The sequence below is a fragment of the Schistocerca piceifrons genome, chromosome 2 (assembly GCF_021461385.2).
Source record: "Schistocerca piceifrons isolate TAMUIC-IGC-003096 chromosome 2, iqSchPice1.1, whole genome shotgun sequence".
Taxonomy (NCBI): domain Eukaryota; kingdom Metazoa; phylum Arthropoda; class Insecta; order Orthoptera; family Acrididae; genus Schistocerca; species Schistocerca piceifrons.
In genome coordinates this window covers 166,207,416-166,233,821 of record NC_060139.1, presented here as the reverse complement: position 1 = coordinate 166,233,821, position 26,406 = coordinate 166,207,416, and the positions used below count along the sequence as shown (strand labels likewise).

The window sequence follows — 26,406 nt, the reverse complement described above, 5'->3', positions numbered from 1 at the left end:
AACTCATGGAAGTAGCTCTTCCTCGCTTCTGCGGACTACTTTTTTTTTTTTTTGGTCATCAGTCTACTGACTGGTTTGATGCGGCCCGCCACGAATTCCTTTCCTGTGCTAACCTCTTCATCTCAGAGTAGCACTTGCAACCTACGTCCTCAAATATTTGCTTGACGTATTCCAATCTCTGTCTTCCTCTACAGTTTTTGCCCTCTACAGCTCCCTCTAGTACCATGGAAGTCATTCCCTCACGTCTTAGCAGATGTCCTATCATCCTGTCCCTTCTCCTTATCAGTGTTTTCCACATATTCCTTTCCTCTCCGATTCTGCGTAGAACCTCCTCATTCCTTACCTTATCAGTCCACCTCATTTTCAACATTCGTCTATAGCACCACATCTCAAATGCTTCGATTCTCTTCTGTTCCGGTTTTCCCACAGTCCGTGTTTCACTACCACACAATTCTGTACTCCAGACGTACATCCTCAGAAATTTCTTCCCCAAATTAAAGCCGGTATTTGAAATTAGTAGACTTCTCTTGGCCAGAAATGCCTTTTTTTGCCATAGCGAGTCCGCTTTTGATGTCCTCCTTGCTCCGTCCGTCATTGGTTATTTTACTGCCTAGGTAGCAGAATTCCTTAACTTCATTGACTTCGTGACCATCAATCCTGATGTTAAGTTTCTCGCTGTTCTCATTTCTACTACTTCTCATTACCTTCGTCTTTCTCCGATTTACTCTCAAACCATACTGTGTACTCATTAGACTGTTCATTCCGTCCAGCAGATCATTTAATTCTTCTTCACTTTCACTCAGGATAGCAGTGTCATCAGCGAATCGTATCATTGATATCCTTTCACCTTGTATTTTAATTCCACTCTTGAACCTTTCTTTTATTTCCATCGTTGCTTCCTCGATGTACCGATTGAAGAGTAGGGGCGAAAGGCTACAGCCTTGTCTTACACCCTTCTTAATACGAGCACTTCGTTCTTGATCGTCCACTCTTATTATTCCCTCTTGGTTGTTGTACATATTGTATATGACCCGTCTCTCTCTATAGCTTACCCTTACTTTTTTCAGAATCTCGAACAGCTTGCACCATTTTATATTGTCGAACGCTTTTTCCAGGTCGACAAATCCTATGAAAGTGTCCTGATTTTTCTTTAGCCTTGCTTCCATTATTAGCCGTAACGTCAGAATTGCCTCTCTCGTCCCTTTACTTTTCCTAAAGCCAAACTGATCGTCACCTAGCGCATTCTCAATTTTCTTTTCGATTCTTCTGTATATTATTATTGTAAGCAGCTTCGATGCATGAGCTGTTAAGCTGATTGTGCGATAATTCTCGCACTTGTCAGTTCTTGCCGTCTTCGGAATTGTGTGGATGATGCTTTTCCGAAAGTCAGATGGTATGTCGCCAGACTCATATATTCTAACACCAACGTGAATAGTCGTTTTGTTGCCACTTCCCCCAATGCTTTTAGAAATTCTGATGGAATGTTATCTATCCCTTCTGCCTTATTTGACCGTAAGTCCTCCAAAGCTCTTTTAAATTCCGATTCTATTACTGGATGCCCTATCTCTTCTAAATCGACTCCTGTTTCTACTTCTATCACATCAGACAAATCTTCACCCTCATAGAGGCTTTCAATGTATTCTTTCCACCTATCTGTTCTCTCCTCGGCATTTAACAGTGGAATTCCCGTTGCACTCTTAATGTTACCACCGTTGCTTTTAATGTCACCAAAGATTGTTTTGACTTTCCTGTATGCTGAGTCTGTTCTTCCGACAATCATATCTTTTTCGATGTCTTCACATTTTCCTGCAGCCATTTCGTCTTAGCTTCCTTGCACTTCCTATGTATTTCATTCCTCAGCGACTTGTATTTTTGTATTCCTGATTTTTCCGGAACGTGTTTGTACTTCCTCCTTTCATCAATCAGCTGAAGTATTTCTTCTGTTACCGATGGTTTCTTCGCAGCTACCTTCTTTGTACCTATGTTTTCCTTCCCAACTTCTGTGATGGCCCTTTTTAGATGTGTCCATTCCTCTTCAGCTGTACTGCCTACTGCGCTATTCCTTATTGCTGTATCTATAGCGTTAGAGAACTTCAAACGTATCTCGTCATTCCTTAGTACTTCCGTATCCCACTTCTTTGCGTATTGATTCTTCCTGACTAATGTCTTGAACTTGAGCCTACTCTTCATCACTACTATATTGTGATCTGAGTCTATATCTGCTCCTGGGTATTCCTTACAATCCAGTATCTGATTTCGGAATCTCTGTCTGACCATGATGTAATCTAATTGAAATCTTCCCGTATCTCCCGGCCTTTTCCAAGTATACCTCCTCCTCTTGTGATTCTTGAACAGGGTATTCGCTATAACTAGCTGAAACTTGTTACACAACTCAATTAGTCTTTCTCCTCTTTCATTCCTTGTCCCAAGCCCATATTCTCCTGTAACTGCATTTTATTATTTCTTCATATTACAGCTTGAACGGCACTGCCTGGGCCACTACCTGTAAAAAATTTGTATTATACAGAACCTAGAGGAGTATTTCAGCTGATACGGGTGGCGGAAATACAGCAAAGTACCGAAGAGAAGAAAGCAGCCACTCACACCACCCTGGGTTACTTCCTACGTCTAAATTCGAGGAACCTGAAGCAGCACTTCACAAACCGAATATTTTCACAGTATTTAAAGCTGTTTCTTTACTGCTGTTGCGCAATGTCGTCGCTAAAGGTTTGTAGTGGTGTCAGTCAAGTATCGATGTATGAATTCTTTTCGCGTGACCACAGATATAAAACTAAATTAGGACGTGAGAGATTAATAAAGTCAATAGTAAATGGTAATTGAGATGCTCCGGGATCGTATTTTTTTGAATGTTTGTAAAAACGGCGAGATTGTTCTCGGAAAATCCTGTTGCGCACTTTTCGATAATCTACATTAGTGGAAGACTCCACAGGATTTCTAATGCCACCACCAGATAGTCAGGAATGTCTTTCAGGCGACGGAGGCGCTACTATCCACACCTTACTGATTTTGAACGAGTTCGATTAATAGGATTACGAGAAACTGGATGTTCCTTTTGTTCTATTGCAGAAACACATGGGAGGAATGGGCAGGAATGCAGCCAGTGTAAATGATTGCTGGTAAGAAGAGCGGGCCACGTAGCACTGCCGAGAGGGAAACCGACGTGTTCGGCGTATGGCTCTGGCGCATCGTACTGCATTTGCGTAGCAATTTGAGCAGCAGTTGGCAGCACATCGACACAACGAACTGTTACAAATTGGCTACTTTAGGTACATCTCTGAGCCAGACTCCCTGTGGCGTGCATTCCACTGACCCCAAACCACCACCATTTGCGACTTCAGCGGTGTCAAGCGTGAGCTCATTGGAGATCAGGGTTGAGGTCTGTTTTGTTTGCTGATGAAAGCTGGTTCTGGCTCGGTGCCTGTTATGGTCGGGTTTTTGTTAGGGCAAGGCCAGTTGAAAATTCTACAACCAATCTGCGAGTTAGAAACACCGAACCCACACCTGGAGTTATGGGGTAGGGTGCGACTTCGATTGGACAGCATTTCAGGGAGTGAGATTTTCACTCTACAGCGGATTGTGCGCTGATATGAAACTTCCTATCAGATTAAAACTGTGTGCCCGACCGAGACTCGAACTCGGGACCTGTGAGTACCGGGCGTGAGTCATGCTTCAGTAGCTCAGATGGTAGAGCACTTGCACACGAAAGGCAAAGGTCCCGAGTTCGAGTCTCAGTCGGGCACACAGTTTTAATCTGCCAGGAAGTTTCATATCAGCGCACACTCCGCTGCAGAGTGAAAATCTCATTCTGGAAACATCCCCCAGGCTGTGGCTAACCCATGTCTCCGCAGTATCCTTTCTTTCAGGAGTGCTAGTTCTGCAAGGTTCGCAGGAGAGCTTCTGTAAAGTCTGGAGAGTAGGAGACGAGATACTGGCAGAAGTAAAGCTGTGAGGACCGGGCGTGAGTCGTGTTTCAGTAGCTCAGATGGTAGAGCACTTGCCCGCGAAAGGCAAAGGTCCCGAGTTCGAGTCTCGGTCGGGCACACAGCTTTAATCTGCTAGGAAGTTTCATATCGGCGCACACTCCGCTGCAGAGTGAAAATCTCATTCTGGAAACATCCCCCAGGCTGTGGCTAAGGCATGTCTCCGCAGTATCCTTTCTTTCAAAAGTGCTAGTTCTGCAAGTTTCGCTGGAGAGCTTCTGTAAAATTTGGAAGGTAGGAGACGAGATACTGGCAGAAGTAAATCTGTGAGTACCGGGCATGAGTCGTGTTTCGGTAGGTAGCTCAGATGGTAGAGCACTTGCCCGTGAAAGGCAAAGGTCCCGAGTTCGAGTCTCGGTCGGGCACACAGTTTTAATATGCCAGGAAATTTCATTTCAGGGGGTATTTTCCAACAAGATATCGCTCACCCACATACCTCTGTTGTAACTCAACATGCTCTACAGAGTGCCTTGGCCTGCGTGATCACCAAATCTGTCTCCAATCGAGCACATCATCGGACGGGGACTCCAGCGTCATACACTTACAGCATTAACAACCGTCCCTGTACTAACCGATCAAGTGCAGCAGTCATGGAACTTCATCCTACAAACTGACATCCGGCACCTGTACAACGCAATGCCTGTACGTTTGAATGCCTGCATTTATCATTCTGGTGGGTACACTGGTTATTAATGTAACACTATTCCACGTTTGGAATGGCTTATCTTCCCCTTACTTAGTGCTCTAGCAATATTTATCACTTAGATATGTTACTCTACATTAACTTTCCATCAGTGTATTCCGTACGTGTTTACTGTGTTTGGCAGGCACAGCTGGTGCAAATCGGTGCATAGTCAGATTAATGTGCGGCACTAGCAGATCCACTTTTCTTGTCAGACCCTGCGGGTCCGACTTTTTGTCCGTACGGGATTTTGTCGTCGCGGAGACACAAAGTTCGCGGACGTTACCGCCCCAGAAAGGCGGCGGCCAGTGTGGGCTTCAGTTGTGCCTCTGCCCGCCTCGACCGCGGGCCTGGGCGTGGTCGATCGATAGCTGTCGGGGGAGGGGAAACGGGGGCAGGGGGGGGGGGGGTTGAGAGGAGGGGGTGCCGGGGCCGGCGCCACAGTTGCTTCAAGTGTCGCATTCCGCAAGCGAGGCCGCGTCACACTTGCTACTTTGCAAACTGTCGCGTGCAGAAGGGCACGGGGTCACTATCACCGTATAATACGCCACTGCGAGCTGGATTATACAAACTGGCGTTTTCTCTAAGTCCGAAGTTCTTTGAGGCTGTTGAAGATTGATGCCGTAGTACGTGGAGGAACCACAACGCTAGGAAAAAATGTAGGGAAATGGAAAGCTGCAGAAGAACGACGCGTGGTGCAGGGATCGACATGAACGAATGTAGGCCATTACACATAAACTAGCGGCGAAGTCCCGTCACTGTTTGGTTATGCTATTGTCGAAGGATCACTGAAGGAAGTTACCTCCATTAAGCATTACCAGTGGGCGTACGGGGAGATTTGAAGTGGAACGACCGCATATAAGTAATCGCAGGAAAGGCAGGTACCAGATGGCATCCTCTCAGAGAGCGTGGTCCACGCCCTCAGATGGTAGTCTGCGAATCCCTCTTTCGACCAATACTTGAATATAGCTCGTCAGTCTGGGTCCGGTACCCGATAGGATTCTTTAAGGATACAGAAAGAACATTAAAAAGTTTCGGATGTGAGGTCTTTATTGCATTGATCGCTTGTGGATACACAGGATTACTACACTACTGGCCATTAAAATTGCTACACAAAGAAGGAATGCAGATGATAAACGGGTATTGATTGGACAAATATATTATACTAGAACTAACATGTGATTAAATTAGCAAACAATTTGGGTGCATACATCCGAGCTGATAGTCCATGCTGCTACAAACTGTTCGTGCAAATGGTTGTTGTCTTGCAAAAGTCCTCATCTGTTGGCTCAGGAATCGAGACGTCGCTGCACGATGCGTTACAGCCACGCGGATAAGATGCCTGTCATCTCGACTGCTAGTGATACGAGGCCCTTGGGATCCAGCACAGCGTTCCGTATTACCCTCCTGAAGCCATCGATTCCATATTCTGCTAACAATCATTGGATCTCGATCAACGCGAGCAGCAATGTCGCGATACGATAAATCGCAGTCGCGATATGCTACAGTCCGACCTTTATCAAAGTCGGAAGCGTGATGATACGCATTTCTCCTCCTTACACGAGGCATCACAACAACGTTTCACCAGGCAACGCCGGTCAACTGCTGTTTGTGTACGAGAAATCGGTTGGAAACTTTCCTCATGTCAGCACTTTGTAGGTGTAGCCACCGGCGCCAACCTTGTGTGAATGCTCTGAAAAGCTAATCATTTGCGTATCAGAGCATCTTCTTCCTTAAATTTCGTGTCTGTAGCACGTCATCTTCGTGGTGTAGCAATTTTAATCGCCAGTAGTGTAGTTTCGACAGAACTATGCTGCCGTCTTCAATTCCACAATGCAGATAGAATGAGTATGTAGGTGGCACATGTTTTAACGTTCTACACCTTATTTTATTATGAGTCCGTGTCCGGCCCCGGTAGCTGAGTGGTCAGCGCGACAGACTGTCAGTCCTAAGGGCCCGGGTTCGATTCCCGGCTGGGTCGGAGATTTTCTCTGCTCAGGGACTGGGTGTTGTGTTGTCCTAATCATCATCATTTCATCCCCATCGACGCGTAAGTGGCCGAAGTGGCGTCAAATCGAAAGACTTGCACCAGGCGAACGGTCTACCCGACGGGAGGCCCTCGTCACACAACATTCCATTCCATTCCATTCCATTATGAGTCGGTTATGATGATACGAAAACATACTTGCATTCTATCGCACAGCACTGTTTCATAACCTGCACACCACGGATCTGAAGATGGCAGGTTAGTCCTGTGGAAACTGGTAATCTAGTGTACCTTCACGCGATCAAGGCAATAAAAACTTCATATCTGAAGCTTTCTTTACATTGAATTCACTGATCGCTTTCCAACCAACAATGTTAGCTATTTAAATTGAGGTAACAAAAATCATTGTACCCTGCGTAGAGCAGCAACTCGACGTGACACGGAATCAACAAGTCGTTGGAAGTCTGCTGCAAAAATATTGAGCCATGCTGCCTTTATAGCTGTCCATGCTTGCGAAAAAGTTGCTGGGTCATGATGTTGTGAACGAACTAACCTCTCGATTATGTCCCACAAATATTCGACGGGATTCAGGTCGGTCGATATGGGTGGCTAAATCATTCACTGGAATTGTCCAGAATATTCTTCAAAGCAAGCGCGAGGAACTGTGTTCCAGTGACATGACATCATCTGACCAGGCCACAGTTTCCCACACCTCTAGGGTCTAACCGTTATGGCCAAGAGCCCAGGAGAAGCGCTGAATTTTGCAAAGGCACTATCGTCGGTCGCTTGCTGCCATCGACTATTAACGCCAAATTTCGTCGCACTGCCATCACATATACGTTCACCTTACGTCCCACAGTCATTAATGTGGTTATTTCACGCATTCTCTCTTGTCTGTTAGCACTGAGAACTCTGAGGAAATGGCACTGCTCTTGGTGGTTGAGGGAAGGCCGTCGGCCACTGTGTTGTCCATGGTGACATTCTCGGCACACTCTTAGTGGATCTGAGAATACTTAATTCCGTAAGGATTTCCGAAACAGAATGCCCCATGCGAATAGTTCCAGCTACCACTCCGCGTTCAAAGCCTGTTAATTCCCGTAGTGCGATCGTAATCACGTCGGAAACCGTTCCGTGTGAATCACCTGAGCCCAAGTGATATCTCCACCAACGCTCTGCCCTTTTATACCTTGTGTACGCGATACCTCCGCCATCTGTACATGTGCTTATCGTTATCCCATGACTTTCGTCACCTCTTTGTATAATACAGAAAGAAGATATGCGCGTTTCGTCGCAGTGTCATCTAATAAGCGCGAAAGCCCAGTTGCAGACGTTACAAGTGACAGGTGAAGCGTTGTGCATCACGGCGTGATTAAAATTTCGTGAGCGTTCTTTCCTGGAATAGTCAACCAATATAATACTTCCTCTTTCCTATATCTCGCGAAAGAGCGGCTTTCGTATTATAGATATAGATGTAGATAAAAGACTGACGGCAGACGAATTAATGGAAACGCACAGCACTCGTTTTCCAAGAGGATTACGGAATTGATTATCATTTCTAATGGATGGGCATCGTCCTATACACAAGCCACAAAATTTCGTTATAAATGCAATGAGCCAGTCTCCTGGAGCTACGTACTTGCCCCTTCTTACTTGTCCGTCTCAGTGTATCAGATGTACGTCTATGTCCTTTAGATAATTGGAACTCTGTCATTAGACAGGTACAGTAGAGTATGAACAACCGCTGAAAATTTCTACCTAAAAATGAGCTATTCGTAAAGGAAATTCCTGCATCAGTCCGTGATCACTGAGAATATTCTGTGAATAAAACCGTCTAGATCGCTTAATACAAGTTGCCAGGGAATCCCAAAGCATTTCTGGGACAGTGCTACTTTTAGTTACTTTATTGCTGGTCGTCTGAAAGATTTTAACCACAGAACAATTAGTAAGCGTTGAGTTGGATGTTCAATGACCTGCCCTTTCTCGTGTTCAAGAACGATTTCGCTGACGTTGTCTTATAGCACTCCCAACGCAAACAACCACTGTAGCTTTGGTCAACAATGTTCAGGGAACTGGGCTGCAGTCAACTCTCGAGCAGAATTCAAAAGCGTGGACACATCGTCTGAGCCGAGAACTCGGGATCCCAAGGTCCACTGTGTGGCAAACCTGGTGCTTCGTAATGAAGAGAAATGGTTATCACGTCCAGGTGATCTTGAACCTGAGGACTATGCAGCACCATGGCCATGAGCCACGACTCAATTGAGGAAGTGAACAATAACATTCGTTGTTACAATCCCTGCTCATTTATTAGGCTACCTTCCATAAAGTGGCATCTTCAATCGCTACAGGAAAACGATATGGGTTGATGGTCAAAAACGCATCGCCAAGGAATTGGAACATAACACTGCGAAGGTAAACACCGCGTCGTCCAAGAGCGCATTTAAGGTGTATTCTTTTTTGATAACTGAAGAGAACATCACAAGCCAAGATTGCTAAGAAAGCATTATACTAGATGACCGATTTCGACAAAACTGTGCTCTCATCATGGATCTTATATTTCGAAATTATTACAACAAACTGTTCATCAGTGTTGCAAATTGCTTCGCAGTGAATGATCACTAGTGGGTAGTGGTAGTGGAAAGCGTATGGCAGTGTGAAGCAACTAGCAACACTAATGGAAAACATCTTGCAAAATTTTTAAAGCACAAGATCCGATGATGATAGCATAGCTCTCTTGAAATAAAATGCTTTTTTAGCGATCTTGGCTTGTGAAGCTTTCTTCAGTTGCTATACACTGCAGATCGTCCCCATACTGATCATGTCAGGAATATATAACCATTTTCACGTCAACATCGACCTGAACATGCTTCAGTAATTCAGGCAGCCCCAAATGTTTGCCAACATTTCGCATTAGCTAATGTTTCAATAGTACGGCGCCCCACCGCACATCAGGTATATTGTGCGTAATTACGTCAACGAGACGTTTCCATGACACTAGATTCGACGAGACTCACCACGGATCTGGGCAGCATGTCTCGTCTGGTCTAATGCTCTTGGACGTCCTTTCAAGGGGCCACAGCAAGAGTTACGTGTACAAGGTGAATATTAGGAACCTGAATCACGTGCGTGAACGCATTTCGGCAGCGGTGTGAGTAGTTACCCAGGAAATGTTGCAGCGCGTATTCAGGGGCACCAAGGATAGATATCTGTTCTGCCTGGATATGATTGGCTGTCATGTAGAACGGCAGTCATTTCATTCTACATAAGGTGTCTTCTTCCATGTTACATTTATATTCTTTCATTCAAATTAAAGCGCTCCTTCCCGGAAATGGTTGGAGACTTCTAGGGCACCTTGTATATCTCTTTATTTATAACGTCGTTTCGGCTACCGCCATCGTCAAAACAGAACTCAGAAATTGTACAACAACGATTAGTGTCGCTGTGAATAATGTTTCTGTCCAGTTTGGTTGAGATTATATTGATACTTACACTGAATGTTGTTGTACAAGATCTAATTTTTGATCAGATGATAGCAGTATCCGAAACGAGGTCACAAACATAGACATATCTTCAGCGATCTGAACTGTTTTGTTCGCAAAAATAAATTAAGGAACAGCGCATGATAGAAATAACTATAGCTAATGATCTATAAAAATAAAAATTTTCTTTACAATGGGGTTTTCTAAGTCAAAGCAAAGATATAAAGTTGATATACGCTACGTGATCAAAAGCATCTAGATACTATTAGTTGACACAACTATGGAGCGTCACGACTTGAGGTCTGATGAGGTCACTTTCAATTATGTGTCTGAATGTCTGTGGAGAAATACACTGAAGACCAAATGAGACTGGTACACCTGCCTAATATCGTGTAGGGCCCCCGCGAGCACGCAGAAGTGCCCGAATACGACGTGGCACGGACTCGACTAATGCCTGAAGTGGGACTGGAGGGAATTGACACCAGGAATCATGCAGGACTGTCCATTAATCCGTACTAGGGGATGGAGAAATCTTCTGAACAGCATGTTGCGAGGCATCCCAGATATGCTCAATAATGTTCATGTCTGGAGAGTTTGATGGCAAGCGGAAGTGTTTAAACTCAGAAGAGTGTGCCTGGAGCCACTCTGTAGCAATTCTGGACGTGTGGAGTGTCGCATTGTCCTGTTGGAATTGCCCAAGCCTTCGGAATGCACATTGGACATGAATTTATGCAGAAGATCAGATAGGATGCTTACGTACATGTCACCTGTCAGAGTCATATCTAGACTAAATGATAACTGATTGAAACCCTCAGCTGCCAACAGGCGTTGTTGATATATTTCTATGTGGACAGCTGAAAATGCGTGCCCCGACCGGGATTCGAACCCGGGATCTCCTGCTTACATGGCAGACGCTCTATCCATCTGAGCCACCGAGGCCACAGATGAATAGCGCGACTGCAGGGACTTATCCCTTGCACGCTTCCCGTGAGAGCCACATTCACAACTGTCCACAATCACATACGTGATGTTCCTAATAGATATTTGCCCATCCACTCATTACTCGCGCCCACTAAGGTGGCGATTCCCGTAAGAGTTCGGGCAACCTGTGCGTATTCGCACATACGAAGGTCAATGGCCGGGTAGCCATTTAACTGTATATGAAGATAGTAACTGTTCTCGAAAGAACAGATATCATTGATGACCGTGCAGCTTCTCTAGAATAAATGATAACTGATTGAAACCCTCAGCTGCCGACAAGTGTTGTTGATATACCTCGATGGGGACAGCTGAAAATATGTGGCTAAGCCATGTCTCCGCAATATGCTTTCTTCCAGGAGTGCTAGTTCCCCAAGGTTCGCAGAAGAGTTTCTGTGAAGCTTGGAAGGTAGGAGACGAGTTGCTGGTGGAATTGAAGCTATGAAGACGGGTCGTGAGTCGTGCTTGGGTAGCTCAGTCGGTAGAGCAGTTGCACGCGAAAGGCAAAGGTCCCGATTTCGAGTCTCGGCCCGGCACACAGTTTTAATCAGCCAGGAAGTTTCATATCAGCACACACTGCGCTGCAAAGTGAAAATCTCATTCTGTTTGGTACCTTATTAGGTCATCCGGATGATCGAAAATTCGGAATTCCAGAAAATACATAAATTTATATGCTACATTTCGTTTTCACATAAACTCACGAACTGTTCTATATTTTCACATTAACTTTGATTAGGTATTGAAAAAACTACACATACAATGAAACAATCATTAAGTTACTTTGAGTCACATTATACTACGTCATTTACATGCTGCGCGGTGAAGCAAGCGTTTCACCAGTATAAGTTCGGCCGAAATTGTTTCCGCCTGCCGTTCCAATTAAACCATTATTTTGTCCTCGTGCGTTGAAGCGTCTGTATGTGTCTTAATGCTTCCAGACTGTGCTATAGATTGTCAATTATTTATCGTCATTGTTAGCAGACGAACAAACTACCATAATTACATCAGAAATCATGCCGCAAACAGTCATTTATTTATCACCTTTGGCTGAGCATTCTGGAAAGTTTGAAAATACCTAAAAACTCCGACGGATTGACGTTGCCACCAGATATTTTTTCGGTGTGCAAACTGCGTCTGCGGACTCGGAAACTGATTGCCACGTCATCGTTCAAACAGACTCCGTCGACCTTCCAATAATAAATTCAGTAACAATGTTTTCAATAGTTCTCCATTATCCATCCTGAACAATGCATCTACCTTTTTTTCCAAAGGCGCTACCATCAATTTTCTCTATGTTGTCCTTTCTCACCCTTAGCAAATAATGGCTCAAATGGCTCTGAGCACTATGCGACTTAACTTCTGAGTTCATCAGTCGCCTAGAACTTAGAACTAATTAAACCTAACTAACCTAAGGACATCACACACATCCATGCCCAAGGCAGGATTCGAACCTGCGACCGTAGCGGTCGCTCGGCTCCAGACTGTAGCGCCCAGAACCGCACGGCCACTCCGGCCGGCCAAATAATGGGGGAATATGGTATTGCCAGCTGAAATGTTAACTTAATGAATTACACTGTATGGTCGTTGTCTGCATTTACATTATTTTCGGAGAAACACTGTGTAGTTAGTGTTCTTACCAACCAGAAAGAGACTAACCAACCAGGTGAACCGGAGATCTAGAATAATGAGGGATGGATTAACAAGGTTCCTCAGTTTAGAGTGAAAAAATATGGTATCTGAATTACACAAGGTTAAAGAAAAATGAAAATATTAAAATTATTAGATATAAGGAGATAGAAGATGCCATCAAACCGGGTTTATGAATGGGGCAGTGGTGTAGGTGACATGTGTGTCTGAGTCTTGCGGGTGACTCTGATGCAAGCGTGTGCAACATGCTGCTGTTTTTGTGTCACTGTACATAACGGTTAATACAAAAACAACAACAATCTTTTTGTACAGTTGAAATGTGCTTTAAAAAACTGTTAATAGATTAAAATGACCTATTCCTGGAATAGCAAAAAATAAATACATTCCTCTGAGGAAATCACTCTTCATCTCTGTCGGCTAATAATGGAAAAATTTGATCCATAGAAGTGTTTATTGTTGTTCTGCAAATTAATATCCATATCTGCTTAGTCAAATTTGTTGACAGAAGACATATTGCATCCTTAAGTACTTATCACATTCCTGATAAAGAGTTGAATAACACCTTCTCTATCTTACTGTCTGACGATAAAATTTATTGTTAGTTATATCATAAGAACTTTAACCTCCATTATGGTTGGTTCTTACCAGACAAGTAAATGTTTTGGTGCCTTTAGGTTAATGAAATACAGGAAGAAGAAATTGCAAACATAGAACCATAAGCCGTAATTTCAAATGGATATTTCCGTGCTTTGCGAGCCCTTAAGTTAAATGGTGCATTTATGTAGGCTTTCCATCTAGTTTATAACAAAAAATAATTTTATTGATGTGCTGAGAGACCACAAAAATAGGTCGCAATGAAACGCACAATCCACTCACTGTTGATCGTTACTGTGAAGCAGTAGGGACATAAAATTTTGTAGGTGGAACTTTCCGCTTTTACCATCTAACGTGTATTTAATTTTTGTTTTCTGTTGTTTCAGGTAAGCCAACACGGAAGATTTGTGCGTCATCCTACTATGAGGACGTGCAGGACCGTAGTACTCCAGACGTGTTGAAGCGGTTCAGCAACATGAATCCGCAGTACGTTTTTGCCCCTATACGGATACAATACGAGGTGTGTAAGTAATTATTTTCGGTGACAGAGGTTTCAGCATGGTGAGTGCAGCCATTGGCACCAGTTATATTCAGGTATACCACCAACAGGAGCCGCAACTGACGCCATGTGTCAGTCATTTATCAGCTCATCCACAGTGCCAGAGACATCGGCACGAGAAAAATCGTGGAGCGTACTAGAACTGCACAAGGATTTGTGTTAACGCTAATCGAATCACTGAGATAAAGAATAGGTTCATGAAGACCGTGATTAATTGCGTTACTGCAAACACTTTTTCAGTTTGATACTTAAGTGAAATTTTCGTTATTTTTAATTCAGTTATATTACATCATGAGAGATGCTATTGATTCCCGTATTTCTTTTGCGTCATATACATTTTGCCAGGCTAAATAAATAAAAGATACTCATCATTTGGTTTTGTAGCTCTTGAAGCAGCCGAGTTTTCAGAAAAAATACATGCATGTCAATTCCCCTGTTATGGAAACGAATGTTATTTTATACAAACCCAAACATGTTTCAGCACCTTTGTGCATTTCTCAGTCGGTGTTCTATATTCAGTTCCATAAAATGTAAAGATGTTTCGAGTGGTAATTATTTTAACGAAATTAGGCCTAAATACATTTTCCGACAAACAATAGCAACATGAACCCTGTGTTTTGTCAAATGAGAAAGTGATATTTGCGAGTGAAGTTCCGCCAAATATGTGCCGTGTTTGTGTGTACATTTCAACAACAGGTGAGAATATTTGTTAATTCGCCAATAATACTGCCAGTAACATTATTTAATAGCAATTCACAAGCTACCAATATACAATAATTTGCCGAAGGTCCTACACATCCAGAAAATAGTGAAAAATTAAGGAAATGACAACAACAGCCAAAAACTCTTTTTAGGTCTAATTTTTGCTAGAATAATTATTACTTAAAATGTCTTTACAATACACATATCTGAATGAAAATACCTAATGACGATGCCTCAAAGATGCTCAAACCAGATATCCGGCAACTGAAAGATATCTTTTCACATTTATACGTAGTCACAAATGACACGTTGGGTTCAAAACATGCCTAAACTCTCTGTCATCGTAAATACAGAAATTCCTGTTATGTTTCTGCTTCAGATTCAATGGTAAACAATTGAAAAATCATGGCACAGTCTTTGAAAGTATGCGTCGCCACAATAATACTTTGTTAAAATACGTTGTCTATTCACCTTGCGGGTATTGTAATGTTGTTGTGGGGAAAATACTCTACGTAGATAAAGATTACTGCGTGGTTCAACGACATACATGAATAATACGTTCTTCGTAAAATATTTACATAGTTGACACTTCATTATCTGTTACATGTACAACGTTTTGTTCACAAAAGAAAATATTCGGTAAGTTTATATTTTATCTATGAATAATTTCACTATAATGTACCTAAGATAGAAGAATTGTTTCCCGGGCGTCTCAAAAACTGTTCAGATGTGTGTGAATACCTAAGAGACCAAACTGCTGAGGGCATCGGTCCCTAGACTTACGCACTACTTGAACTAGCATATGCGAAGAACGGCACACACACTCATGCCGGAGGGAGGACTCGAAGCTCCGACGGGAGGGGCCGCTCAGTCCGTGACATGGCCCTCCACTCCGCGCGACATCCCGGGCGTTTACATAATACATTGTCACAATGTCACTAGCTTGATCTTTTACCATTCTTCCTGGAAAACAGTGGTAAATTCACGTAACGATGATGGACGAGAATAGCAAACGTGCAGCCTTCTCTCCAAAGTAGACCACAAAGGCTCAGTAATATTGAGACCTGGTCATTGTGTTGTCCAGTGGAGCTGCGAAAATCCATCCTTGTGCTCACAGAGCGACTCCTGGACGGCGAGAGCTCTCGTCTTGGGACACAGCATCACCACTAGCGTTCTACAATGGGATGGATCTGATCAGCCAATATCGCCGCAGATTCCTTGTCAGTAATTATAATATTCAGAGTAAACATAGGGGCCATGGAATATCATGATATAGCTGCCCTAATCGTTACCCAACCTCAATATCCTTTGAAAATGCTGCACTCAACGCAGCACTCTAGACTCCTTCCCGATGTGCGTCTTTTCAGAGGGGCATAAGGCCTTAACTTAATCTCTTTCAGATGAGAATGCGCAACCCCATCGACCAGCGCACGTGAGGGAGCTCTTGGGACAAGAGTGTATTCCGCGAATGGACTGGCTGTCCCCCCCCCCACCCTCGATTGAAATCATATTGAGCTTGCTGGGATGCCTTGGATAGATATATTGCAGCACGTCCAAACGTACCAGTGACCATCCGGCAGCTGTTAACGGCACTGGAGCAGGAATGGAACGCGCTACCACAATACTACTTACTAAGTTTGTGGCCAACATGAAATGACTTTGCAGAGCATGCATTGCCTTCCAGGGTGACACCCAAACCCTGTGAATAACCATCTCATACCTTTACTACATCCAAGGGAGTATCATAGATCGCAGTGGGTTCAGTGTAATTATTGCCTTTGAATGAGAGTGTCATTCCTGTTGATTTCCTTGCGTATTTCTTTCACTTACCTTCTGTGTTTTACTGTACTGTACTGTACAATACTACAGCAGTTTTTTTTCTATATGTGGTTGAAGTTTCATCGGGATATGTTGCATGACAGTGAAACATCATGCGAAATTTATTTTCGTTTTTAGGCTTTGTAACCTCCCCACAAAATTTTAAAAGAAAATAACGATACTAATTAGAAATGCTGATGGACATGGCTCTATGCGTAACCTGCCTACAATCAAATGTACTGACAATGGCAACAAATGTGAAATTCGCAATCTGACTCAATTATAAATCCTTCAAAAAATTAAAGTCCATTCAGTGATAAGAAAATTTAATTAAACCGAAATATCGGTCTTTGGCCCTGTGTAAAAACAATCAGAATTAAAGTCTTACCTCAGAATAAATGGATGTCACATATCTGCTCTTGTTGTTGCGTACCGCTTGGAGGAACTGCATTGCAAATAATAATATTCTCCCTTTTTTTTTTTTTTTATAATTCTAGTGAAATTTTTCTTCAAAAAGAAGTGGAATGAAATAGGAAGTGCAACGAGATCTTTAGTTCAAAAAAAATTAAACTTTTGAGAAAATGCTTTTGAAATAAAAAATTATTATTGGGAGACTTATTGGAGAATAATTACAATAAATAAAATTTTTCATTATCTAATGATTATATTAATTAACAGTATACCTTATCCTTATTCCTCATCTTGACCATTGTTGCCGACCGCCTACATCACACAACCGCACTGGGCTGCTACTACTGACCGACCGTTCTGCATGACGACTACAGACTGAGTACTGCTCTCAACTAGACAGAGCTACAGACTCGCAACGACTGACTGACTGCTACTGACTGAGAACCGCTCGCAACACTCGCGCGGTCAAGCGCAAACTCTCTGGTCACAGATGCTACAATGCCTCGCCATCGCTGCTGCGTTACATACGTGTTTCATAACCCTCCACTGGGGGGGCAAAAATTTGGCAGCGATGGTGAGTCATTTGGACTTGCCAAGCGCGGCAAAATTTTTCTTTAATTAACAAAATTCTACAACTTACAGAATATTTAAATGTTGTGCACACGCACTAAGTACAAAATATATCAGACAAAGACAAAATGTGAATACTAAACATAGTAGCAAATCAGAAAAAAGTATATACAAATTATTTGACAGATAATAAAGTGCACAGGCACTGAAAAAATTCTTTAGCATATTCAGAACAAATAAACAGACTGGCAAAAAATATTATGTTGACAAGTGACATAAGTGTATTCGCATTGGAGTTCAGCGAATCGAAAAATGTATAACCTATGAACATAAATGATGTTACCAAAAAATTTTTTCTTTATGTGACAAGAATCAGGATAGGAAAGGGAAGGATTGCATCATGGTTGTAGCACTTTAGATTGCACACAGCTGCTCTGAAAGTCCATATCTTTCCACAGAAGTACAACACCAAGTGACACAACTTGAAGTTCTTTTCCCATCAGAATTTATCAGTGTAGCCAAGACACTGAACTGTCGTAGTAATGTTCCATGTTTTCATTTTGGCAGTACATTAGGTACACCAAACAGTGGGACCATAATAACGTCTTCATTGCTCACGGTGGTGGACAGCATGTCGTGTCAACACCACACTCTTACAAGGCGCACCAACGTAGAATTAGTGCAAAACCAAATATAGTGCTCCATGATCACTAGGATAAACAGGACAAATGGACATTGCAGTAATTCAGGGTAGTCAGCTTATGAGGTGAAGGACATTATGTCACATAATATTGACAATTATAGTCTTCATGAGTAGTTTGTGGCATTCATAGCCTAGTTATTGAACATTTCTGTACCAAGTATGTAGTATTACAGAAAAATGTTCATTAATTGTTTTACATAGAATCAGTAATCTTCTTTTCCTAGTTACAAAGCATTATTAAATAATCGCATTCCTTTCCAGTTACAGAGTATAATTAAGAATCATTAGCCTTTTCCTAATTACAGTTAATTAATCATTTGTCATTAATTAATCATTTGTCTAATTACAGTTAATTAATCATTTGTATAATTACAGTTAATTAAACATTTGTCGTTAATTAATCATTTGTCTAATTACAGTTAATTAATCATTTGTCGTTAATTAATCATTTGTCTAATTACAGTTAATTAATTAATCATTTGTCATTTCAATATAGTAAGGATTATTAGCCTTAATTAATTACAAAGCATTATTAAACAGTACCATAGTTAATTAATTATGTGTCATTCCAATCTATTAAGAATCATTAGTCTTTTCCTAATTACAAAGCATTATGAAACAGTCACATTCATTTCCAACAACAAAGTATCAACATTGGAAACAAGAGCTAATCAATGGCATAATTAATCACAATTCTTCAAGTGACAATTATTGGCACTCAGTGGCCAGCAAGTATTGAATAGAATCATCATTCAGTATTATGCAGCTTATTACGAAGTCATTATTAAAAATCAGGTAATTATAGTCATAGCATTAATAATCATGGGCATTACAAGTACTCATTACAATAAACAGTGTTCCTCATTCAGTAGTATTCAGATCATTACAAAGGCATTATTAAAATCAGTTAATTACAGTCAAATCATTAGTAATCACAAGCATTATAAGTGGTAACATTACAATAAACAGTGTTCCTCCTTCAGTAGTATTCAGACCATTACAAAGTCATTATTAAAATCAGTTAATTACAGGCAAATCATTAATAATCACAGGCATTATACGTAGTATCATTATAATAGACAGTGGCAGTTATTAGCTAGTGACAAAGCATTATTTTGAATATGATCTCATTAAGAGGTCATTACTCAAGTGACATGCTATTCAGAGTTGATCAGTATTATTCAGAATTATCATAAACTAGTGACATTATGTGGGACTGGTAATACATTTTTTTGGTAGCAATGCATTGCGTTGGGATCGATAATTAATTGCTGAGGCATAATACTTTTTGCTTTTGACCTATTGCTGCAAATGAGGATAGGTAACGTCATTCGTCATGAGTCAGCTGTAGCAAGATTATGTAACAAGGCAGTACATGTGATCACATTTATAAATGATAAACACAAATGGGTAAAAAATATAAAAATGCAAGTACTAGAACAGGTATAATAAGTAACAGGTTTAGTAAGTGTCATGAAAAACTTCTCCTGGAAAAAATACAAAAACGGATTATTGACCTGAAAGAAGAAACGCACACTATGCTGAAAAGTAGTGAACTTCGAATTAACAAGTAGTGAAATGTGTATAAAATGTGTTCCATAGCTGTCCTTTCCAAAACTTTCCGTCATCCTACTATGCAATGTAACACCTGCTGTCAAAGCAAACCGCAACAAATACTTAAATAACTACGTAGCATAAATACATAACTTCAACATTATCCTCATCTGTAAAAAAAAAAAAAAAAACTTCATTATCCATCACTTCATTATCCATATTACCATAACTTCATTATTATCACCACCTGTAAAGAAAAACTTCATTATTCATAATACCATTTCCTTCATCATTATTCATCAGTATTCACTATCATCTGCAAAAAATCACTTCATTACTCATTTCATAACTATTCCTTATCTCTAGCATATTTCATCACTAAAACTAAGATGTGTAGTTCTCTCTGACAGCCTGCATCAATCACCTTGTATTCTGAAAGAAAAAATTAGTTAAGACTGCTATTCTGTGATGAGTATAGTATAATCTTGTTAATGCTTGTTAATCCTGATCCCTTTACTCTTCCTCATAAAGTTATTGCATCTCCTTTCGTTTATTCCGTAGGTGAAATTCCCATTTATGTTAAATTTATTTCTTAGAATCATCATTCCTTTCTGAAATTGATGAACAAAGATTAATGTCTTGCATTTAAATTCTATACCCACTAAATAATGACTGGTTTATGGTGACACAATTAACCATACAGCATAACATGACAGAAAACGTAATATGTCCAAGACATTGACAGTGTTCGGATGCGAAAAAATGTACACAGAATAATACAATGCAGTAGCAAAAAAAATGTGAAACAGTCACGATGTTGAGATGTCATAAGGCAAAAAAAAAAAAAAATGTCAAAGTCGACTGGTGTGTGTTATATCTTAACTATTTCATAGTGCATACAAACAAAACTGGAGTACAGTCATATACACAAAAAATGGAAAATGTGCACGGTCTGATGTGTAACGACAAGAAAAGCGACCTGCTAACCTTACCTTGCCGGGCACTTGCCAAGAAAAAAAATACGATAATCATCAATAATTAGTCAGGTGAATTAATTGCATTAGTAAATGGCATCATAGTGTGTTGAATCATACAGTGGTTTCACTCAATAAACGGTTTAATGTTTGAGATATGGTGATTGCCTTTCGATTTTCTGGTTCTCAAAGTTTCGACGTGTACAACATTGGGGTGAGGGATATTGCGAATCCGATACGGACCTGCGTATAGAAGTTCAAATTTACTGCACTTACCTTTTAATTTGCTGGATAAATAGTGTGTACGTACTAATATCTTCTGTCCAACGTGAAAGTCGCGGCGTGTACAAACCTGTTTTTGCTGTCTTCTCCGGCGCTCTGCGGCACGTTTGATGTTGTTCAGCGCAATGTCAATTATTTCGTGGTGTCGTAGGCGACGATTTTTGGGGAATTCTATTAATTCTTTAATTTTGTTCGGTGGTTCAACGTTTTTCAGTATAACAGTCGGAGATAGCATAGTGGATTCATTTGGAATGGAATTAATTACATCTTGGAATGAGAGTATGTGTGTATCCCAATCAATATGTCTTTTGTGGCAGTATATTCTGCACAGCTTACCAATTTCCTTCATTAATCTTTCACAAGGGTTCGAAGAAGCGTGGTACTTGGATATATAGATCGGAGAAATGTTTCTAGCTCGTAACATGCGTGTCCATACACTACTACGAAATTGAGATCCATTATCAGAAATTACTTTCATTACATGCCCTACATGAAATAGAAAATGTTTTACAAATGCTTTCGAAACAGTTTTAGCAGTAGCTTTGCGTAACGGAGTGAAAGTAACAAATTTTGAAGTGAGCTCAACAGCGACAAAAATGTAGCAAAAACCTCTGTTAGTTCTCGGAATCGGACCAAAAATATCTACTGCGGCCATGTGTCTTAATTTCACAGGTATAATGGGATATAAAGGAGGAATATGTGAAGTGGTGTCTGATTTAGCTTTCTGGCAAATTTTACAAGACGCTAAAACTCGTCGTATACGTTTTTCCATGTTGGTAAAATAACAGTTCTGTCTCAGTATAAGAAAACATTTTCGTGCTCCGTAATGTGCGTAACTTAAATGAGTGTACCAAATTAGTTTGTTAACCAGTTCGTCAGGAATGCATAATAACCAAATGTTGCTGTCAGGATGAGAGCGGCGAAACAGAATGTCATTGCGTACAGTGTAGTGGTTCCTAATCGTAACATTTTTCCTATCTTGCCAAAGGTGTTTAATTTCTTTCCACACATTGTCTTTATTTTGTTCTCGTGCTATGTCCTGTAATGACGATGAAATAAAATTTTCAAATGCAACCTGCTGAATGTACATGACACTGAAATTTGCTTTGCAGAAGTTGGTTGCTACGTCTTGCTGATTGTTACTGAGAGAACGCGATAGTGCGTCTGCTATAACATTTTGCGTACCGGGAATGTGAACTATTGTAAAATTAAATTCCTGTAAATATAGTTTCCATCTGCTTAACCTGTCGTGAGTGAATTTAGCTGAAAGTAAAAATTGTATCGCTCTATGGTCTGTGTAGACGGTGGTATGTCTGCCGTAAAGAAAGTGCCTAAATCTCGTGAAAGCCCATACAACACATAATGTTTCAAGTTCTGTGACGGAATAATTTCGTTCAGCAGGTGACAAAATGCGACTTGCAAATGCGATGTTTTTAATTACTGTAGAACCATCTTCTTCTATTTCCTGGAAAATGTGTACGCCTAAGGCGGTGTTGGAACTGTCGGTAGCAATGGAAAAATTTCTAGTAAGATCTGGATGCGATAACAGTGGAGCATTCAACAGAGCATGTTTCAGGTTCATGAATTCAAAATGTGCTTGCTTATCCCAAGACCAAATAGTGTTTTTACCCGTTAATTGGCATAGTCTAGGCGTGTCTAAAGCAGAATGGTGAATAAATTTACGAAAAAAGTTAATTAAGCCCAAAAAACTGCGTAATTGCTTCTTCGTCGTAGGAACACTAATGTCACGTAGAGCCTGAAGTTTTTCCGGATCAGGTGCAATGCCTTCTGCTGAAATTACGTGTCCAAGAAATTTTATAGAAGTTTTGCCAAAGTGCGATTTACTGAGGTTAACTGTGAGTCCTTGTGCATGAAAAGTTTGTAACAGTTGTTCAAGAATCATATTGTGTTCATACCAGTTAGCTTCTGCGATAAGAATATCGTCTACGTACGTCGTAATTCTGTCCTTAAGTTCTGTCGGAAGTATTGTGTTCAAACCGCGAATAAAAGCTGCAGAAGAAATAGTTAAGCCGAACGGTAATTTGCAAAATTGATAACAGTCGCCGAAACAGAGAAAAGCTGTATATTTTCTACAATTCGGATGAAGTTGAATTTGCCAAAATCCCGATTTCAAATCTAATGTAGAATAAATAGCTGTACCATGAAATTTCTGTAAAAGTTCCTCTAGTGTCTGTGGTCGATCTGTTTCATTAATAATAATGTCATTAATGTGACGTGAATCAAGTACAAGGCGAAGTGAGCCATCTTTTTTCTTAACAATATGTAGCGGGTTTATGTACGGACTAACTGCTGGTTCAATAATTCCCTGATCAAGCATATCTTGCAGCTCTTTTTTAACCTGTTCTCTGTGAATATATGGAATGGGATAATGCTTTGCTTTAAATGTGTCGTGCGGTTTGACTTGAAATTCATACATAAAGCCGGACATAGTACCAGGAATGTTGTCAAAAACTGGAGCTTGCTGTAAAAGAATTTTATGTAATTGCGTTCGTTCGTCGTCTGTAGTTGCACTGCTCTCTTTAACCTTATCAGAAATTAACTGCATAACGTCGTAGTCAGCTTCGTCTGGAGTATTATAGTTATGTACGTACGTATCCGTGAACAATGTGGGATTACAGTCTATGTTACGTGTTGCGGAAATGACCTCTGTGCGGTTAATTGTTTGTTCTTCCGCAGATAAAGAGTGCTGAAATTCTAAAGCCAATTGTACATTTTCATCCTTTAACATTAAATAAGAATTCTGAAAGTCGATAACTGCGTCGTGTTGTACCAGAAAATTCGTACCTAAAATAACGTCTGTTGTCAATAAAGGCACAATCCAAAAATTAGAGTGAAAAGTATGACCTCCAATACAAAATGATAAATGCGTCTGTAATTTAACGTCTACACCTTTACTCGATACTGCTCCTTTCACTTTTGTTTTGCCTAAAGGTAACGTCGGATAAGTATTCTCTTTGTTGCACTCGTTGAAAGTCTCCTCATTAATTACTGATATTGGTGATCCGGAATCAATTACTGCTGAAAATTTCGATGAACCAATTTTAATTTCGATAACAGGATGTGAAATGGTTTTCTGAATAACTGGTCTTTCCTGTAAAAGAGTGTCTCTGATGTCGTCAAAAGTAATTACATTTTCGTGAACAACATTTTGCGTGTCTAAGGTAGTGCTTGTATTATTGCAAGATGCGTCCTGTACATTATCTAGTCAGATTCTATCTGACGTGTTATTATTATTAGGAGGATTCTGTGGCATTTCGACTATTTGAACTGTCCTATTACTTCTTCCAGGCGTGTTACGCTCTGGATGGTACCTACTGTCGGGTTTATTCATGAGAATATGTTCTTGCGTATGATTTTGCTGTTGGTATGACCGACTGTTGTTAGACGTTCGCTGAAAATTGTCTTCATTATTTTTACGTCTGTCGTAATAGTCATTCCTATACGGTGCATTACGATAGGAATTGAAATACTGTCTTCTTTGTACGTAGTTGTTTCCTTGCTGACGTACGTTACTATTTGTTGGACCAGGGGCTATACGTCCACGCGGCGAAACATTAAAGCCTGGTTGACCTTGTATATTCCATTGTTGGGTAGGTATGTTAACCGGCTGGTTTTGATGTTGTTGTTGTGAAACACCTCTATTGTTATTAAAGTGTTGTTCCTGTTGCTGAAAATTTTGACGGTATTGATAATTAGAATTTTGCCTGTTATTCAAGTTTTGGTAGTTGTCGTTCCTAAAACGTCTGTTATCTTTCCGATTGGAATTACGTCCCTGATCATAATTGCAGTACTGCTGTTGACCTTGGTTGTTACTCAAAAAGTTTTTGTTTACAAAAGAATAATCAGATTGCTGTACTTCCAAGAGCTGTAAAAGATCTCTGAATGCTGAAATGTTTTCTTTTTGCTGGCCCGTTAGAAGTGACACTCGTAATGACCGTGGTAATTTAGAGATGCATAGTTGTATAAGTGCGGATTCACTGTACGGTTCACTTAGGTACTGGTTTTGTTGTACCATGTGCTCAAAAAATTGCGTTACACTGGGAAAATTTGAGTTTTCATAGTTTGGCAAACTAATTAGTTGGTCTTTAATTCCGCGCTGTGTCGTCTTCGACCAGTACGCTGACAGAAAAGCATTCTGAAATTCCTCTACTGAATAGCATTGCCTTGCGATCGGTCTCATGCGAGTTGCCGGTTCGCCTTCCAAAAAACTGCAAATAAATTCAAGTTTGTGTGTTACAGGCCAATTCGGTGGAAGAGCAAAACTAAACTGTTGAATCCAATCCAGTGGGTGTATCTGCGTTCTATCGTTTTTGAAAACCTTAAACTTTCTCACTGACAGAAAATGTTTGTAGTCGAAGTTATCATCTCTGCATGATGGAACAGGTTCAGGATCGTAAGAGTGTCTATTGAACTGTGGTTGTTCGGAATCTAAGTCCCGTACTCTCTGCAGATTACCCAAATTATACGCGCTGCGTGAGTCTGACACATGTTCATAAAGTGGCGTCTGTTGTGTATTATTAACAGAAGTATTTTTCATTTCTGTTACTTCTTGTTGTAAATTTGATAACTTCCTACGTAACGTGTTGTTAGATGAATCGATCTCATTAATAGTCTGCTGTAAATTTTGAAATTCAGGCGTTTGGATAAATGAAACCTGTGCAGTATCGTCTGATTTATTGTCATTAGCATTTTCGATAACATCAATACGACTGGCCAATTCATCACATTTTTCAGTCAATATCTTAACCTGATCATCGGTTTTAGAATCAGACGCATTAATCTGTTTTTGCAACTTGCGCGTAGTTTCGCTCAGTTTTTTAACATCAGCTTTGATAACATCACAATCCTGTGTTAGATCTAATTGTTCGAATCTATCTGTCACTGTTTGAATATTTACTGTGTGTGTATCTGTTTTTGATTTAAGGTCAGAAATTTCATCCCGTAATTCCGCGTTCAATTGTTCTATGGTATTAATTTTGTCGGACACAGTAGTAATATTATTGTCTACATACGTCTTCGCTTTCGCGAATATTTTACGTTTGTCCTCTTGTCTTTGTGCAGTGATTGTTTCCATGACTTGTCGTTTTACTTTGTTTTGATCCTGAATAAATCTGCGGAAACGCGTATCACTGTTCTGTATGTGCTGATTAAAGCGCTCGTTAATCTGAGTGTTCTGCTGTTCGAATTTCGCGTCTATCTTTGCGTCCATAGTGCGCGAAAGTTCTACCGTCATTGCTCTAAACTCGTCCCGTAATTGTGTAGCTTTTTCAGAGCACTGTTTGGCGACTCCGCTAATTTCGTCTCTGAGTGTATCTGTTGCGGCTGTTTGCATTTCCCTTAATTCTTGTGCAACAGACTTTATTTCTTCGCTATTTTTTTGTGAACAAGCCTCAATTTCCACGCGCAACTGTTCCTTAGTGTCATGGCACTGCGCGGCAACGTCTCTA

General features: G+C 40.7%; 1 non-coding gene across 1 annotated transcript; it reads right to left on the bottom strand.

The window, feature by feature from the left end:
• Window positions 1-11,011: 11,011 nt before the first annotated feature.
• On the bottom strand, window positions 11,012-11,085 carry Trnat-ugu. Its single transcript has one exon. It is a non-coding gene; the product is annotated as a tRNA-Thr (tRNA).
• Between the last annotated feature and the right edge of the window lie 15,321 nt (window positions 11,086-26,406).